The following is a 17561-nucleotide window of genomic DNA, read 5'->3' on the forward strand; positions in this document are numbered from 1 at the left end:
CATGCATAGCCAAGATTACTCAGTCTCACCCAGCACAGCAGAACTGCCCAGCTGACATGTAGACTCATGAGCAATAATACGTGGTAGCTATTTTAAATCTCTGTGTTTGGTTTTGCAGCAATAGAAAACTGATACATTGTGATACAGTAAGATTTTTGGAGGGAATGGAGTCTGCTTTTTCCTCTTAATTACTAATAATTCTAGGCAGAAGTCTTGTTAAAAAGCCTTGAGATGGGATTGTATTTGCTGCCTTCATAATTCAAAGACAGGGAGGCCATGAAGATTGGAGTGAAGTGAGTGAAGGGGAGAAAGTGGAAGGAAATTTTATCAGTGATCTCTTGGGGGTCCGGATCATATATTAGTAAGGATTTTGGATTGTGTTTGGATCCCAATCTAAAGAGTCCAGTAGGCCAGTTATTTGTTTGTTTGTTTGCCTTTTACAGAACATCCCACGATTTGGGTTTGCTTGACTTCTTCCTAATAATTACTTTCAGGTTAAATATTTATGGCAAGAATACTAACTACTAGAGAGTTTTAAGCAAAGGAATATTGTCATGTCAAAGGACACGATCTGACTTATGTTTTAAAAAATATTCTGACTGCTGTGTGAAGAGTAGACTGTAGCTTACAAGTAGACAAGGGGGACAAGGGTAGAAGTGGGGAGGCCAATTAGTAGATTAATTTAATAGTCCAGGATGCAGAAACTAAAACAAAAACAACCCCCCAAAACAGAACCATAATAGTTCTTCTTATTGCCATTAATTAATATAAATTAATTTTATTGTAGACCATTTAAAAACTTTCTTCTGCATTTTCCATATACTCTCACTTGAGAAATAATGCAATGTTTAAAAATTGGCCTTTTAAAATAATAAACTCATGGATCTATTTAAAAACTCATCTTTCCCCCAAAACAGTAAGGATAACTCCAGGAGAAAGGTGAATAGGGAATAACAAATTACAAAATATGTGAGGCTGTGTTATATCTATATTACTAGAAAAGTCTAAGCAAATTATTTATTTGTAGACGTGAACCTCTGAACGTGGCTTGGTTTCTGTTTAAGTACTGTGGCTGATCTTGTTCTTTTATAAAAAATTTCTTACATTTTAAGTAAAAGGCTGTGGTTGAAGTACAAAAGATATTCTTTTAAAAATAACTAACCATCTTATATTTAAAAAAATTATATTGTATACATGTAGATTTAGCAAGTGTTTTCTGTTTTTTGTTTTTGCGGTACGTGGGCCTCTCACTGTTGTGGCCTCTCCCATTGTGGAGCACAGGCTCCAGACGCGCAGACTCAGCGGCCATGGCTCACGGGCCCAGCCGCTCTGCGGCACGTGGGATCCTTCCGGACCGGGGCACGAACCTGTGTCCCCTGCATCGGCAGGCGGACTCTCAACCACTGCGCCACCAGGGAAGCCCTAGCAAGTGTTTTTAAATATAGAAAAATACTGTGCAAATTTAAAACTGAATAAAACTTATTAGAAAGAATGTAACATAAAGTTTAAGATTTTGACCTCAAGAGAATGCAGTTATTTTTCTCTTCAATGTATATACTTTATATAAGACTTTGGATGAAATGTTCTGCTCTTCTTAATTTGTTCACAATATGGAAGTGGTTCCCAAATAGGGTCCTGCTACACTCAAAAGGGACAGAAAATCTTCCAAGACACTCTCACACTCTGAGCCCTGATAGCCACCTATTCAAATTCGTCTGTCAGCTCAGAACAGTAATGATTTTAAAGCACCACAACTGTTCTAGAACTCAGACTTGCTCATCGTTAAACATCCTTGAAACTCAGAAAAATATGGTAATGGATATGAGCCACCCTCGTACCTCTCACAATGCCTGAGAGTATCACTAGGCAGCATTTGAGAACCAGTGAACTGAAACTCATATTACACACAGTGCCTAGCCCTGCCTTTAGCAAAGTCATGAGCTCTGTCACCATCAGCCAAGAGGTTATAAGCATGAGCATTTATTAACTCCAGTTAGAATAATCGCTGCAATACAAATAACTACAGTCCTCTGTTAAGATGATAATAAAGATATTGAATTTTAACTAAGCTCCATAATTTCTCAAAAACAAAGTATTATTTGAAAGCTGTTGAATATGCCACCATTTTATTAAAATCAATACAAAATATCTTAATTCCAATTGTATAGTGAAATACAATTGTTAGAATAGTTTGCTATAATTTGACTATAAAATAATACTTAAAGTGTACTAATTAATTTGAAAACTACTTATTCATGCCAAATTCAAATTATTCTTCATATACAGCTACTTAACTGATGTAAAATATATGAAAAATTCAAAATTGCTTTTAAGAGTTATTAAATATTTCCAAAACATGAAAACTATAATTAAACTAATTAACCAATTTAGAAATCTGCCAGTTAACTTCCAAACACCAAACTGAGGGTATGTCCCATAAAGGTATCTTCCAGTACAATATTAATATTATAATCCCCAACATTAAATTCTAAAATCAATTCAAAGTACTCAAAATAACAAAAATAGCAAAACTGAAACATTTGTTATTCATTCCTTTTTAAAACGTTTCTCTGATTATAGAAAATTGTAAATCTTTAGAAATTATCACTTAGATTGTGAAAAATCTCCATATTTACATATATGTGACATGTCAAGATATCCAAGATACATTATGTGAAAAAAGCAAGTTGGAGGACAGCCTATTAGTATAATCCTAGTTTGGTTAGTGGAGATTTTTATTTTAATTGGAAAAGTATACACCAAATTCTTCATTAAACTCTTAAAAATAGTTTCCTGTGTTTAAGGGGTACAGGAATGTGGGGTTCTCAAAGATATTCCTGGACCACACTTTAAGGGATGGGTTTAGATTTAGAGTGGTGTCATTCTGCATGTTGAATAAACACATGCACCAGGTCATTTTGGTGCAGATCGCTTGCCTGCTACATTCTGGCTGAGCTGCCCTGTGGAGTATTTTAGGTGATAGAGGACAAAGGAAGAATACAGCCAGGAAAGGGACCCTACCTTCAAAGAGAAACTGCTCTTCTTTGTTTATTTCAGGACTTCTTTGAAGAAAGTTTCTGAAATTAAAAAGACTTGAAAACCACCATCTGAGATAGCTGTCCATATCAAGTAGAAGTTCTAGGACAGTTTGAGGGTATTCAGTAAATTAAATGTCACTACCTTAATGTATATTTGGAGTTTTTCGTTTCTGAGAACATTTTCTCAATTATATTCATTTTAGCCAGTTTAATCTGAGCAGGACAGATGAAAAGTGTATTAGAAATGAAAATATTTCTACCATGATGAAGTATTTCAAATAATTTATAAATAGGTGGTCAATATAAATTTATCTGCTCTGTGGACAATAAAGTTCAGAAAAAATATCTATTTAAAATGGAACCAATCAGTTTTATAGTGCTTCATATTATTTCTGTGTGATGCAATGTCAAATAATTTTAAAGTAACCTATTTGTTTTGATTATGTGCATTTTCTAATTGTACAATCGTTTATGTAATAAAGTGAGGAAAAACTATGGATATTGCTCTTTGTTAAATAATATTTTTACAATTTTTAGAAACATAAATATTAATTTTCCTTTTATAGGGTACTCCCCCCGCCCCAAATGCCAGGAAAGAGGAGGGAACCTTTTCCTTTTTATATTGCCTTCTCTATACTGTTGGCTCTTTCTAAAAACCATGGGTATGTATTCAATTCATAATCTAAAAAAGTAAAATTCAGTCCTTAAGCAAAAGCTGCCTGTTTTCCTAACCCTCTTATACCTTAACCACAGCCTTATGCTTAAAATGAAGGTAATTTGGAGTTTAAAGTGGAAGCAAAGGAAGCATGTCTGTGGCTGATAGTGAGAGTGGAAGACATGGATGGACTAGAATTGAACAACGTATATGGCCGAGCATTGGTGGGCAGCTCCTCTCAGTATCTTCTTGAGGTTCCTGGAACAGAAGTGATGCCAGGGCCACCCCTAGCTCCAGACTTTGTAGGGCTCAGCTCAACTATGGTTTTCTGTGAGATTTTTCTTGCAGCTCTATCTTTATGATAAATCCCGTTTTTCTTAAGGCAACTGCATGGGTGTTTTATTTCTTGCAAGTAAAGAAGCTTGAATAGAACAATATTCATTGTTGAAAATTCAGAAAATACAGAAAATATAAAGAATTCAAGTCTTCTTTAATCCCACATTCTGTAGCTGTTAACTCTTTGGTTATTTCCTTCCATTATTTTTCTGAATGTTTATTCCTTAAAATTGTGCCCTTACAACCTAGATTAATGTTTGCATGCCTTTTCAATGTACTGAGCTCTGTGATCTTATTTCTAGCTCAGAAGAAAATTAAAGCCAAGGTAAATGAGAATGATTGGGTATGTACTTTTAAAACCTGAATTTTGGAGAGATTTAGTTTTATTATGAAAAGATCAGCAAAGAGTATGCTTCTAAGCTAGTGAGAAAATCAGTGCCATTCACAGTTTTTTACACTTTCCTCTGTGTTGCTCATGTATTATATGTCTTCTAAAAGTTTGAATTAAAAGTTTTGTTAGGGAAGACCCAATTTCCTGTTGTCAGGAAATACCTTTTGTCACTTTGATAAATTCACATTAGGCTTGTTTAAGCAGAAACTCAATCTTGATTGAATTAGAAGAAGCTGAGGAACACTGAAAGTCCATTGAGGTATTAAGTGTCATCTTATTATTGTGTAATGAGAACTAAGTAGTTGACTAGTGGGCTGGGTACCTCCATCCAGTCTACCCCTATAGTGAAGCAAGTTTATCAGAAGCTTGCCTGGTAAAGGTAGCATCAGAAGAGTGGGAATGAGTCATACCATTCAAATGTTTAAAGCTGTTGTATTTTGATGACTTGGTGTCCCTGTCATCTTCCTTGGATTGTCCCTGCATGGTCAGTACCTGAATTCCTGAAAACCTTCCCTCTTAAATGCACCTCTGCTCTCATTCCAGTATGTTCATAGGTACTTCAGTTGTGCTCCCACTCTTCATTTCTATTTTTTGATTGAATGATAACATAGGAAATTTTTAGATTTTCTGTACATCACAATGCAGCTCCTGGGGATAAAGTAACAATTACTATTTTGCAGTCATAGGATTTGCTAAAATCATCAAATAAAGACAAAAATCTATCTAATACATCTATCAAATAAATTTATCAAATATTCTATCAAATAAGATTTGAGTCTAGGAGATGTGTTGCAAACCTTGTTGCTTTTTTTGGTTGGAGCTTTCCTTGTTTTCTGGCTTTGGTATAAATGAATAGAGGAAAAGCCATTTGGGGCCAAAATTTACTATATACTTGGGAATGCTTACTATTTAAGGAAGGAATTAAATCTATAAAAAGTTCTCACTCTTTAAGGCAATTGGAGGTGTGTGTTGGTTTAAAATAGTACAATACTTGTGAAAGAAGCCACGAAGCACACCTTTTAGCTGGTTATTGCTAGCTCTACTATTTTGCAACCACAGGTTCCCTTGAAAAGTAAAACTCTGTAGTACAGTGTAAAACACTCAATTTCAGACAAATTTTCAGCTGAATATTTGTTACAAAAGCAAGTCACAGACATTAATTTTTTAAAAAAATTTAAATCAAATAGTGTTAAAGGACTATCATATGTTTAGGTCTCTGTGCTCTTAAAAATTCTTCTCTTTGAAAGGCACAACATTTTCTTTGAGTATATGTGTTAAAGATATTTCTGTATATTATTGTCTATCAGATTTTATGAACAGACTTTATGAGCAGCTTGCCTGAGAAGTAATACAAAGGAAAGTATTCATAATGTTGCTTTATATTTATATGGCTACCTTTGTATGTGAAGTAGTCAGGTTTAGAAAGAATTCTTTGATTTCAGTTATCTGTTAATTTGTTTATTCAGTCACTCAACAGATACTTAAGTGCCTGCTTTATGCAGTCAAGTGGCTAGGTTGTGAGGATATGGAGTGCTACTCCCTGATCTTGAGGAACTTGTAGACAGACAAGGCGGGGAGACAGTATTACAGTGCTAACACGTTTAAATATAAAGCTACAGCACTGTGTAATAAGCTCTGTGAAGGAGAGGTATACCATAATATACATAATAGTGAAGGTCCGACTTGGTCTGGGAAGTCAGAGAAAGTGTCTCTGCAAAAGCTGAGCTGAGATCTAAAAAAATGCGTTATTGTTAAGTATCATAGAGGAAGGAAATGCTGTAATCAGGTACTCTCTGAGGGAACCTGGTACTTTTGAAGAACTTCACTATGAAAAGAGATTAGAGGGCTGGGAGAAGAGTATCCAGCTTCAAGATTACACTTCAGAGGTCAGTAGGGACCAGACTGTGAAGAATCTTAGAGGTCATGTTAAGGATTTGGTTTTGAGAGCAACAGGAAGTTATTAAAAGAGTGTAAATACAGTAAGTTTACATTTTAAAAGTTAATCTCTTTGCATTTGATTGCTGTGTAGTAATTCTTAAGGAGTTACGCTGTGTAACCACAACTCAGCTCCTTGGTGGTGGTGGTGGCAGCATAATACTTAACTGCCACTTATTTTGCACTTGTTCTGTTAACTCTAATCCTTATGACTAATGAGGTGGTTGATATTACCTTCATTTGACAGATGAGGAAACTGAAGCTCCGAAGGCATAAATAATTTGACCAAGGTCGTTAGCAAATAAGTAATCAAGCTGGGAACTCACTGGGAACTTAGTCCCGGATTTTCTCATGCCAAATCCCTGTTGGCTAGTAGGAGCGAGTGCCCTCAACAATAGACCATTGTACTCTTTCTGGCCAAACTGTATGTTCAGACAAGTTCCCAAAGATGTTTATAATAATGATAAATTAGTGCTTCTCTGAGATTGAGTGTTTAAACGAATTTAATAATAATAATAAAAAGCTTCTCTTAGTGTCCAGCAGGGGGAGCCAGAAAGACTGATATTTGAATACACTTTGGAATTCTCCAAGTTAGGAACATTCATTTGTAAGCAATTCTATTGAACGCATATTAAGAATAACCATTTAAATGAAATGTGTGTATTTTGATTTAAAAGTAAATATATATCTAGGTATTGAAAATGAGGAAGAATGTGTAACAAAATATAAAGTTGTTATTATCCCTTAATGATGGTTTTGCTAGGTTGTCTTTGCTGCTTTTGTTTTGAATATGTATTAGTCTTGTATAATTTTTCTACCATGAGTTTGTGTTATATAATTTTAAAAACCTCTTATTTTTTGTTTATATGGGTGAGGTAAGGGCTATTAAATGGTTTATAAAGTGTTTAAAATATTCCTTTAATCTAAAATGCATCACCGATCATTTTAATGCATTATTGATTTACTTGAGAAATCCTTTTCATATCAGCAAGGTAAATTTAGGCCATCACTTAATCTGAATCTTCAAAATTCTGAATTACTGTAGTCTGAATTTAAGAAAATGTATTCAGTAGAAATAAAAGGTGTATTATTTTGGAATCTTGGTTGTCACATTAATAAGAACATCTTAGAGTATAAAAGAAGAAATTCCTTATGAATAATATATTTATTTAATAAGATTCAGACTTAGAACTGAGTTCATGGTATCGGCTTTCTCTCGCATCCATTTTGTAGAATTGGTAAAAAGTATAAAACCAAGGTAACCCTTCTATGGAATGATTATTAAATAATCTGTACCCTTTTTTTTTTGCCAGCATGGTATAGAAAAAAATTGAAGTTTAGAATTAGATAGTCTTGAATTTGAATTTTTACTGTGTCACTTGGTAGCTATTTAACGTTGGCAAGTCAGTAAACTTCTCTAAGTTTCTCTTTATACGGAAAATGAAGATGATAATAACAGCCTTTTTTGCTTATAGTTGAGGACTACGTGAAGTGTATATGAAGTGCTTATTATTAATAATAAATGTTAATTTATAAGGTTTGCAACCTTATTTTTATTTTTGCCACAACCTCACTTCCAACAACTAAACTGAACTTATTTATCCTTTTAGTAATCTGTATTTACTCATACCCCTAGCTGGTACAGAAACATAGATCCTTCACTAACTGCCCTAGTCTATAACCACAGGCATCTTGCACTATATTCAGCTACCAAAATAATAGCTACGCATCGCAAAATCCCTCCCCTTTTTACCTTTTGCTTCATTTGATTTCTGTATTAATCAACTTTGCTACAGCAACAAATAACCCCCAAATTTTGGTGGCTTATAATCACATTACATTACACATAGACTCTGGGCTGCCTGTGCAGAGGGGCTCTACTCCACATGTTTTCATTCTAAGACCCAGACTGAAGGAGCAGCCTCTGTGTGGACCTGCCATTTACGTGGTACTGAGAACTCAGAGGGCCGGCTGAAACTTGTGGTATCTCTTAAAGCTTTTGTTCAGGTGCGGAGTGCTTCATGACTGCCAAAGCATGTCATGTGGCTAGGCTCAAAGTTAGCGAGGCACAGGGACAAATATTGTTCCCATTGGAGGTATAGGCAAGTTATAAATTAATGGGCAGGGCTGTATAGCCTCTTCCAAGGATGGGCATGGTAAAGAGTGAACAATAATATAATCTACCACAATCTGTCCTCTTGATTACAAATATTAACTTTCTTCCCTTCTGCATACTAGATTTATTTATCCCTTCCTCGAGAAAAATACCCCAAGAATTTCTTTCAGTCCTTAGAGTTTCTACATCATTTCTGTATGTAGATTTTCTTGACCCAGAGACCAGTTATCTTCCATCCTCCATCTCTCCAAGATACAATGTTGGAGCAGGGATAGGCTATCCACAGTAAACCCTCCTGTTAAGAAAGGGGAAGAATAGAGGCACATAGCAATCACACTACAATTGTCCTTGGCAATTGTAAGAATATTCTTGGGTAAATAGAGTGAGGCCTCCTTTTCTTGGCACTAGGGGATGTTCCTTGATTAGGCCCTGGTTTTGGTCCTGTGTGAGGCGCTCTAGTCCGCTGTTTTCCGTGGCCATGGGCTATGCCCTCCGTGAGGTATTTCCTTTAATATACCATGTTCATCCGTATTGGAACAGAGTATTGGAGGGTGTACCCTTCTTAGCTGGGGAATGAGGTAAGTGCTGAGCAGCTTTCCTGGCCTGCTTGTCTACAGAAATTTGGGTACCCAAAGATGGTCTAGAAGAGTAACAGACCCTTAGCTCAGTCTGTGGATTGTTTGGGAAGTTGTCTTTTGTCTTCTTATCTATTTGATTTTAGTCAGATCCACGTGCCATGCGCTAGCTGTATCCTCAGTTCTTTGAGGTATGCATTTTTCTCTAGACATCAATACAATTATCTTGAACTGATCAGGCTTCTGTGGGACCACATCCTTAGTCTCTTCCTGTGGGGAGTTCCCCTCCAAGCCATTTTGTTCCACTGAAAGGGTTTACTGGGTGAAAGGAAAACATTTGTTTCCTTTACTCACAACTCACTGAATACTTTTGCACTCCCAAATATGTGTGGGTTTTTCTACACCAAGCAATTCTCCAATTCTCTGTGGGCACCGACTGGGTGTCCTATAAGGTAACTCAATTCTGCCACTACCCAGAATTAACTCAGACCTTACAGGTTAAGGGCTCAGTCCTGCAAGACTGCCCCTCTCCCACTTTAGATGCCAATCACAAGTCCAATCATTTCACCAAGTTGTCTAATATTTTATACCTAACAGTTTTATTTACCACTACACTATGTGGTTTGCCATTACAGTTTCCTTGCTGTCTGCCACCTGGCCTCAACTCCTGGACTCCTGTTTGACCAAACAACTGGCCTCAACGCCTACATCACATACTTATATTATTTTTGGTGGTGGTGGTGATGAAAGTAGCACCCTACTTCTGGTACCAGTTTCTACAGTGTTCAGCTTTGTTGTAGTAATTACCTCCGCATTTCAGTGGTTTCTCAAAATAACAAGCTTATATTTCCTACTGACTTTATGTTGTAGACTGTGAGTCAGCTCTGTAGAAATAGCCTGTGACTCCCCTCCAGAACCAAGGCTGAAGGAACAACCCGCATATGAAATCTCTTGACAAAGTACTGAAGCAAGAAGGCTGGCCCAAATTTGTGTTGCTGCTTCAAGTTTTTGCTTAGGTGTGATGTACATCACATCTGTTCACATTCTATGTGGCCAAAACATATGACATGGGCAGTCCCCAAATCAATAACCCAGGGACGTCTTATTCTTTCCCTGTGAGATATGCACAAGTCACACATCTACATGTGGCTGTATGTATATAATCATCTTGCAAGGAAGTAGGGGATTGAATAATCCCAAATAATAATACTGTCTACCACAACTTTCTCACATAGTTTTGGATAATGCACAAATATCAGAGTATATCCTTTTTAAAATTTAAGGTCATATTACCTTAATATATTGTATCAATCAGGGTTCTCCAGAGAAATAGAACTAATAGGAGATATCTATATATTTGTATCTCATAGATATCTATATCTAAGAGAGAGATTTATTTCCTTTAAGGAATTGGCTTACATGGGTATGGGGCTGAAAAATCTGAAATGTGTAAGGCAGGCCGGCAGGCTAGGAACTCAGGCAGGATTTCTGTGTTACAGTCATGAGGCAGGATTGCTTCTTCTCTGGGAATTTTTAGATTTTGCTCTTTAGGTCTTCAAGTAATTGGATGAGGCCTACCCCAAATTATCAAGGGTTATCTCCTTTACTTTAGGTCTGCTGATTTCAGATGTGAATCACATCTACAAAATACCTTCATAGCAACACCTAGACTCCTGTTTGACCAAACAACTGGTCATCATAGCAGAGCCAAGTTGTTATATAAAATTTACCCTCATATGTACACAATGCTATTTTGCAGAGAGTAGAGTATGAATACAGAGAGTACTTTCTAATAGGTCTCGTGGTAAGGCAGCAAACAAATTAGCTTGATCACAACTAATAAACTAGATGTATTTTGGCTGAAGATATTTGAGCATCTAAAACAGGGGTTGGCAAACTGTGGCCCACTGCCTGTTTTTTTTTTATATATATAAATAAAGCTTTATTGTAACACAGCAATGCTTTTTTTTTTTTTTTTTTTTTGTATATTATCTGTGGCTGTTTTCATTCTACAGTGGCAGAGTTGAATAGTTACAACAGAGACTGCATGGCTTGCAAGTCCTAAAATACTTACCATGTAGCCCTTTACAGAAAATGTTTGTCAACCCTTAAAGAATACATAGAAATGGTGCTTGCAGTCCTTGCTGTGTTATGGTCCACTGCTAGTTCAGTATTTCCATTCAAGTAGGAATGTATACTTATTAAACATTACAGTAGCAATGTTTTATTGTTGAAAGCCACATATTTTATTAGATTCATAAAATTTAATAATTTCTTAATTGTTTCATTGCACAGACATTCAGAATTTTTAGATCACATGCTGAGTTCAGTTTTTATGGATAAAATATATACGAATGCTGTTAGTTTTTAAATGAATACTTGTGTATCTTTGGGAATGAAGAGAAAGTATTTTTTCTATAAAATTTGATCAACTTCATTTATTACAATTGCAGAATTCATTGTATGTATCTATTTTCCTTCTTTTAAGATGGTTAAAAAGGTATTTCTGTGTCCAGCTCATCACCTTTTTTTAGATCATGGGTTAAAAAAATGTAAACTATTATTTTTTATTTTGATTGCTCTTGTACCTGTAAAATTGAGTTAGAGTACAAGATGTATTTGTTTCCCAACCAAATAGTGAATTGCAGCTTTTGTTAGTAGAGACAGTCTAGGCCCTGGATTCAGACAGTCCTAGGTTTAAATGTTTTAAAACAACAGCTATTTTACTTGCTGCTGACTTCATAGGTCAGCAATTTGCGCTGGGCTCTGCTGCATGGTTGTTCCACTGTTCTTGTCTGGGGTCACTCATGTGGTTGCCAAGTCATCTGGTAGCGCCTATAGTGCTGGGTGGTCTAAGTTGGCCACGCTGATGTGTCTGGCACTTTATGGTAGATTGCATGACTGAGTGGCTGGGCTCTTTCTCCCGTAAGCTCTCTCATGCTCTGGGTCACTAACTTGTTTACGCTGGTGTCAGCAGCATCCCAAGAGGGGAAGCTATAAGGTCTCTTGAGACTTAGATTCAAAGTTCTACAGGGTCACTTCTGCCACATTCTATTTGTCAAAATAAGTTACAAGTCCAGCCCAGATTTTCGGGATGAGGAAATAAATGCCATCTTTTGATGGGAATCATGGCAAAGTCATGTAGCAAAGGGTGGGCTTACAGGAGTGAAAGGGATTAATAGTAGCTGCACAGTCCAACACTGTAAATTCCTTAGTTTCTTTATGCCCCATTTGGAAAGTAGAAATAACAATATGACTTAGAGAGTTCTTATAGTGTGACAAGTATTTCTTAAAGAAGTTTGAAACTGAATCTTTATTTTAAATGCTGTTTTTTCTTGTTGTATACCTAAATATCATGAGAGTATTCATTCTTCCTCATTATTAATTTGGTCATGTATTTTTAATATGGGAGAAATATATTAAGACTCACTGGAAGGAAATCCTGCTTAAAAAGCTGTGTGGGAAGAGTTATGCATATGTGTAGAACTATTATTCATTTCATAATTTAAAAAAAGCAGTTAACTTCTAATGTGTTTACAAAAACATATATTTTCTTATAACCCTCTGTTTGTACGTATCTTCATATTTCCCACTTTTAATTTTAAAAATACTGGCTAGTATGGTAAGATTTATTATTAGTTCAATTCTTGAAGGGTCTTTTGAGTTCTAGCAAACATATTTTTGTTTAGCTAATGTTTCTTTGCAAAGCCAAGAAAAAATAGAAAGCCAAAGAAACAAAAATATCTCTTATTTTTCACTGTGGTCAAACCCCATCAGAGGCTCTTTTTTAAGTGTATCTGTTTTGCTTTTTACTTTATCAAGAATAAACATAGAATGCTTCCTCCTGTTTTGAGATATATATATATATATATATATATATATATCAAACATTAGCCAAAATGTTTGTTAAAACTCGTCAGAGGTATTACTCTGTTCATTGGTGTATGTAAGGTGGGGTAGGAGGCATAATAGACCCTTCTCTGTTTTTACGTTTTTATTGAAAAAGTTTCACTCATGACATTTAGGCATTTGAAGAATTCTAATTTGAATTCATTTTTTTCTAAAATTTTCTAAGGAAAAAGTTTATATTTATTTCTCCCAGATAACCAATTGCTTAACATTTTAAAGGGAATCTTAAACAAAATCTTATTTATCCAGCCTGAGAGCTCTATTCTTGTATGATATACATTTATAATTTTTTGTGTTTAAGATCTATATATGTATTTACTTTAGAATTTAATGCTGCTTCTGGTGAGGAAGGGTGAAATAAGTAATATTATGAAACAAATGATGCTTATTAAAATTGGAGAGGCAATTTCCTGTCTATTTTAAATAATCTCTTTTGGGTCCCTAGACAGTTCTAATAAAGGAGCAAATACCTGCAATAGTTAGGGGTAGACAGTCTGGTATTTATACAACAGACTAGAATAGAATCAAACCGGGTGGTTAGGAAATCTTATCAAAGCAGTGCTGAGTCTTTTTTTTTTTTTCTTTTTCTTTTTTTTTTTTTTTTGCTGAGTCTTTTTGACTCCAGTTGTTTAAAGTTTTTTTAGATTTCATAGCACCTTCAGTCCTTAAGATGTTAGATTTATTAAGTAATAGTTATTATTATTGTTGTCTTTTTTGTGCTTAACATTTTTTTGTAGAGAAATCCAGTAAAGCAGGATTAAGCCTGTTAACATCTTAATCAGAAAAATGATTGATGGGGTATAATTTTCCCTTTCCTCTATTTGTCCCATTGAGTCCTGACTATATAGTACTTTCAGATCACACAGTGGAAGGCTTGAGAGGATAAGATGGGGCCTAATTAAATAAGGATAAGGAAAAATCAGAAAGGGAAGAGAGTCTGGGGTCTGGCAAGAAGACAGTGGATGCGTAGCTTTTGTCTCCCTGGTTTATTTTAACATTCTTTTTTTTTCCTTTTTCTATTATGTAAGCTCTAATTTGCTGTTATATAAGAAAGAAGAGTAAATAATCTTTGGATTAAATGGAATGGGGGAGATATTTCTGTCACCAATCCAGTGAACTGTAGAACAGCTTTTAATTGTGCAGCCTAATCTTCAAGGAATGTTTATGCTTCATGAGCTTTGCTTTCTGCTGTTTGCTCCATTTTCAGTTGTGGCAGAGCTCGTCTTGGGTTTAGTAACAGGAATGGTGATAATTGTAGGATACCGTGGAAGTCTGTTGTAATTTGTTTCAATTAGATATTTAGGGGTTTGCCTAAATGTATGTGTTGTTTAGCTTTTATTTAGGATTTTTTTCCCCTGGGAGAAGACTTTATTTAGTTGCCTCTATGTTCTTTTTCTTGAAGAGCCTTATCTTGAGGATGTGATTGTGAAATTCTGTTTTTTGGGGTGCTATTTCTCTTTTATGGTGGTTTTTTTTAGTGTAGTTCATTGCAAAGTTTGTTTAGGTTTCCAGGTCTGAGGTGGGTGAGGTACATTATGATATTTATTATGTTAAGATAATTGATTAATCTTATAAACATTTCAAGGCAAGTTAAGACTTAGCTGTATATTGTTCAATATAAATGCTTGGAAGTGAAAAAAAGTAGCACTGTAGGATGAATTATTTTTTTAGACTTGATTCTAAAGTGGCCAAAAGAACCTTATGAAGAAGAGTTGCTTTAGTTCCTGAATAAGTCCCTTTTGAAAAATTTTGATGACAAAACTGGGGAAACTCACATTTTAGATCTGGTAGTGCCTCCCCCCCCGCCCCTTCATCCCATGATCCCTCTTACTCATTATTAGTCAGCTAAACTGGCCTTCTTTCAACCATGCCAAACTCACTTCATTGCTTGTTCTCTTCTGAAATGTAAATTCTCTCAGGCTGGCTCTTCCTTTTCACTCAGATACCATCTTCAATATCACCTTCTCAGGAGTTTCTGGGTTACCCAACCCAATAATCTATCCCCAGCATTCTATCGCATCTCCTTCCCAATTCTCACCTGATAGTTTTTTTTTTTTTCCTTAGTTGTTTAACCCTATTTTGTTCCTTTAGAACATCAAATTCCATTAGAAGAGAGACTTTGATATGTTTATGGCCTTGATGGTGGTGGTGGTTTCACTGGAGTAGACTTATTCTCCAATTCATGGAGTTGTATACATTAAATGTGTACTGCTTTTTACATGTCAGTGATACTTTAATAAAGTAGTTTAAAAAAGGAGAGAGACTTTGGCTGTCTTGCTCACTTCTATATCCCTAGTGCCATGCATGACATGTAGTAGGTGCTTCATTAAAGTTTGCATATGCAAATGTGGGAATTTTTGTCCCTTTTTTTTTTTTTTGCTGTAAAGGACATCTAAGTTTATGATGTTTAAATTTTTTAAAGATACTTGCATTTTTACATCAAAGATTTATTTTCAGATGATTTGAGAAATGGAAATAGCTTAATTAGTGGAAAGGACTGGACAAAAAGTCCTAACAATAGGATTCTCTAATCATTCTGCAACTAACTGCAATTGCCTTATACGAAATCCCGTAATCTCCTAGTGACTCAATTTCTGCACGTATAATATGAGAAACACTCTTAGCATTTCATATGATGGGGCTGAGGGAGGTAGTAGGGGTAACACCATTCAGGGATTTGTAGACATCATAAAGGAATTTGTCTGTCTCCTACAAAAACAGAAAACTACTGAAGGATTTTAAGCGAGGTGGGAGAGGGTATTTGGAAGGGAGTGGTGTAGTGGTGGTGGTATGATTAGGTTTTCATTTTGAAAATCACTGTGGCTACAGTGTGGAGAATCCAAGGGAAGGGGCTGGAATGAATATAGACAGCCTGTTTAGGAGATTAATGCAGTCATCCTGCGAAGGAATGGTGCTAACTTGAAGTAGGGTAATGTCGATGGACCTGGAGATGAGCTGGTGGATTTGAGTAATAATGGGGAGGTAAAGTCACTGGGATTTGGTGAGTCAGGTGTCAAGACTCATTTCTAGGTTTCTGTCTTGTACAACTAGATGGATCATGGTATCATTTACTGTGTTAGTGAAACTTGGAATAGGATCAGATTTCAGGAGGAAGAACATGTTTATAGTTTGGGACATGGAGGCACTTTTAAGACACTGAAGAAGAATTGTCAAGAAGATATTTGAATACACGGGCCCGGAGATAGAGAAGCCTGGGTTGCAAATGTGTATGGGAGTCATATGTGAATAGATTTTTAAATTGATATATCATGAATATGAAGTGCTTCATAAACCATAAAGGGCTACAGTTGTGTTTAGTTTCCTAATTTGTGGTGCTATTTCAAACCTGGTGATTTCTCTACTCATCTTTTATTTTTATATTATTTTTGATTTTTAGAATAACAAAAAATATTTTACTAAAACATAAGATTTACAGAAGTTTCCAGACAAGCCATACAAAATGGTTACAAGCTTTTTCTTGAAGGGAGGATTCTACACTTGACAGCAAAGTCACAGTGTTATTAGTGAGGGCTGTGATGTTTGTTTAATGTTCCCATTTTGGTTCAAACAATCAAGCTTGTCCATCTACAGCATCTAAATAAAGTTAGACTTGGCTAGAGAGCATATTCTAAAGAACCGGCTAGCTGCTTTTAACCACTGCAATTAGATCATGAAAAAGAGGGGGAAAGGAGCCCATAAAATTAGAATAAAACTAACTTCCCCCTCACCAAAAAAAAATAAAAACACCTATCCCCCTGCAGCTAACCCTGACAAGTACCTTCATTCACAGTGCTTTCTACTTAAACCATGATGGGGGAAACGCGTAAAAGCAGAAAGGGGCCATTGCTTTTAAATGTTTCGCAACAATCCAGATGATACTTCTAGCCTCTGCTCATGCTTTACAACAGTGAATCAGGACAAGACATATTTGCTGATGGGCATTTAATCATCAAAGGACTGAAGATGTCTGGGCTTTTATTCTGTAATGTTTCTAAAACCGTGTCCATTAAATGCAAACAAAAAAGTCTTGGCAGAACTGGAGAAGTGATGCACACTTGACGATCGGATTGATTTAAATATTATTCATGGCATATAGCCTAGTCCATGCTCTAGCTGTTTCTATGGCTTGGGCTTCATTGGTCTTCCACTGCTTCGCTACATCATTTGCTAATGGATCATCTGGATTGGGAGCACTTCACAAAGCCTGGATCTGTGCGGATCTACAGTGCTGGGGACCACTGATCTTTCAAAATATCTAAACATATTCTTCCCAAATTGTCTACATTAGGATGATAAATTTTGGTCATGAAACCTACTTTAGAGGCTGCCATTGGGTATTCTTCTGGAAGGAATAGTTCAAGTTTAAAAATCCCTTCCTCAAAAGGGGAATCCTGAGACTCAGCAATGACCACATGAAAATAACGGGTGTTGCTCTCATCTGGTTCTGCTTTAATGCCGGGAACTGGTTCTGACAGCAAACGCTGGGTTTCCTTGATAATCCTGAGGGGTAGCCCAGCCATCTTGTCAGATCCAGAGTTCAGCCTCTGGTCTCGTCTCCCTACTCATCTTTTAGTAGATAGTTTAGTCATTTTTTTTCTACACATTT

At 35.9% G+C, this 17561-nt stretch overlaps 1 protein-coding gene and 1 pseudogene across 1 annotated transcript in view; one reads left to right on the forward strand and one right to left on the reverse strand.

Annotated features, from left to right (window-relative positions):
* The window catches only part of UACA (uveal autoantigen with coiled-coil domains and ankyrin repeats), an 86824-nt gene that overhangs the window by 17564 nt on the left and 51699 nt on the right, over positions 1–17561 (forward strand). The gene's annotated exons all lie outside the window — the stretch shown is intronic.
* LOC116746804 lies at positions 17028–17475 on the reverse strand (annotated as a pseudogene).

The sequence above is a fragment of the Phocoena sinus genome, chromosome 2 (assembly GCF_008692025.1).
Source record: "Phocoena sinus isolate mPhoSin1 chromosome 2, mPhoSin1.pri, whole genome shotgun sequence".
In the NCBI taxonomy this organism is placed as follows: Eukaryota; Metazoa; Chordata; class Mammalia; order Artiodactyla; family Phocoenidae; genus Phocoena; species Phocoena sinus.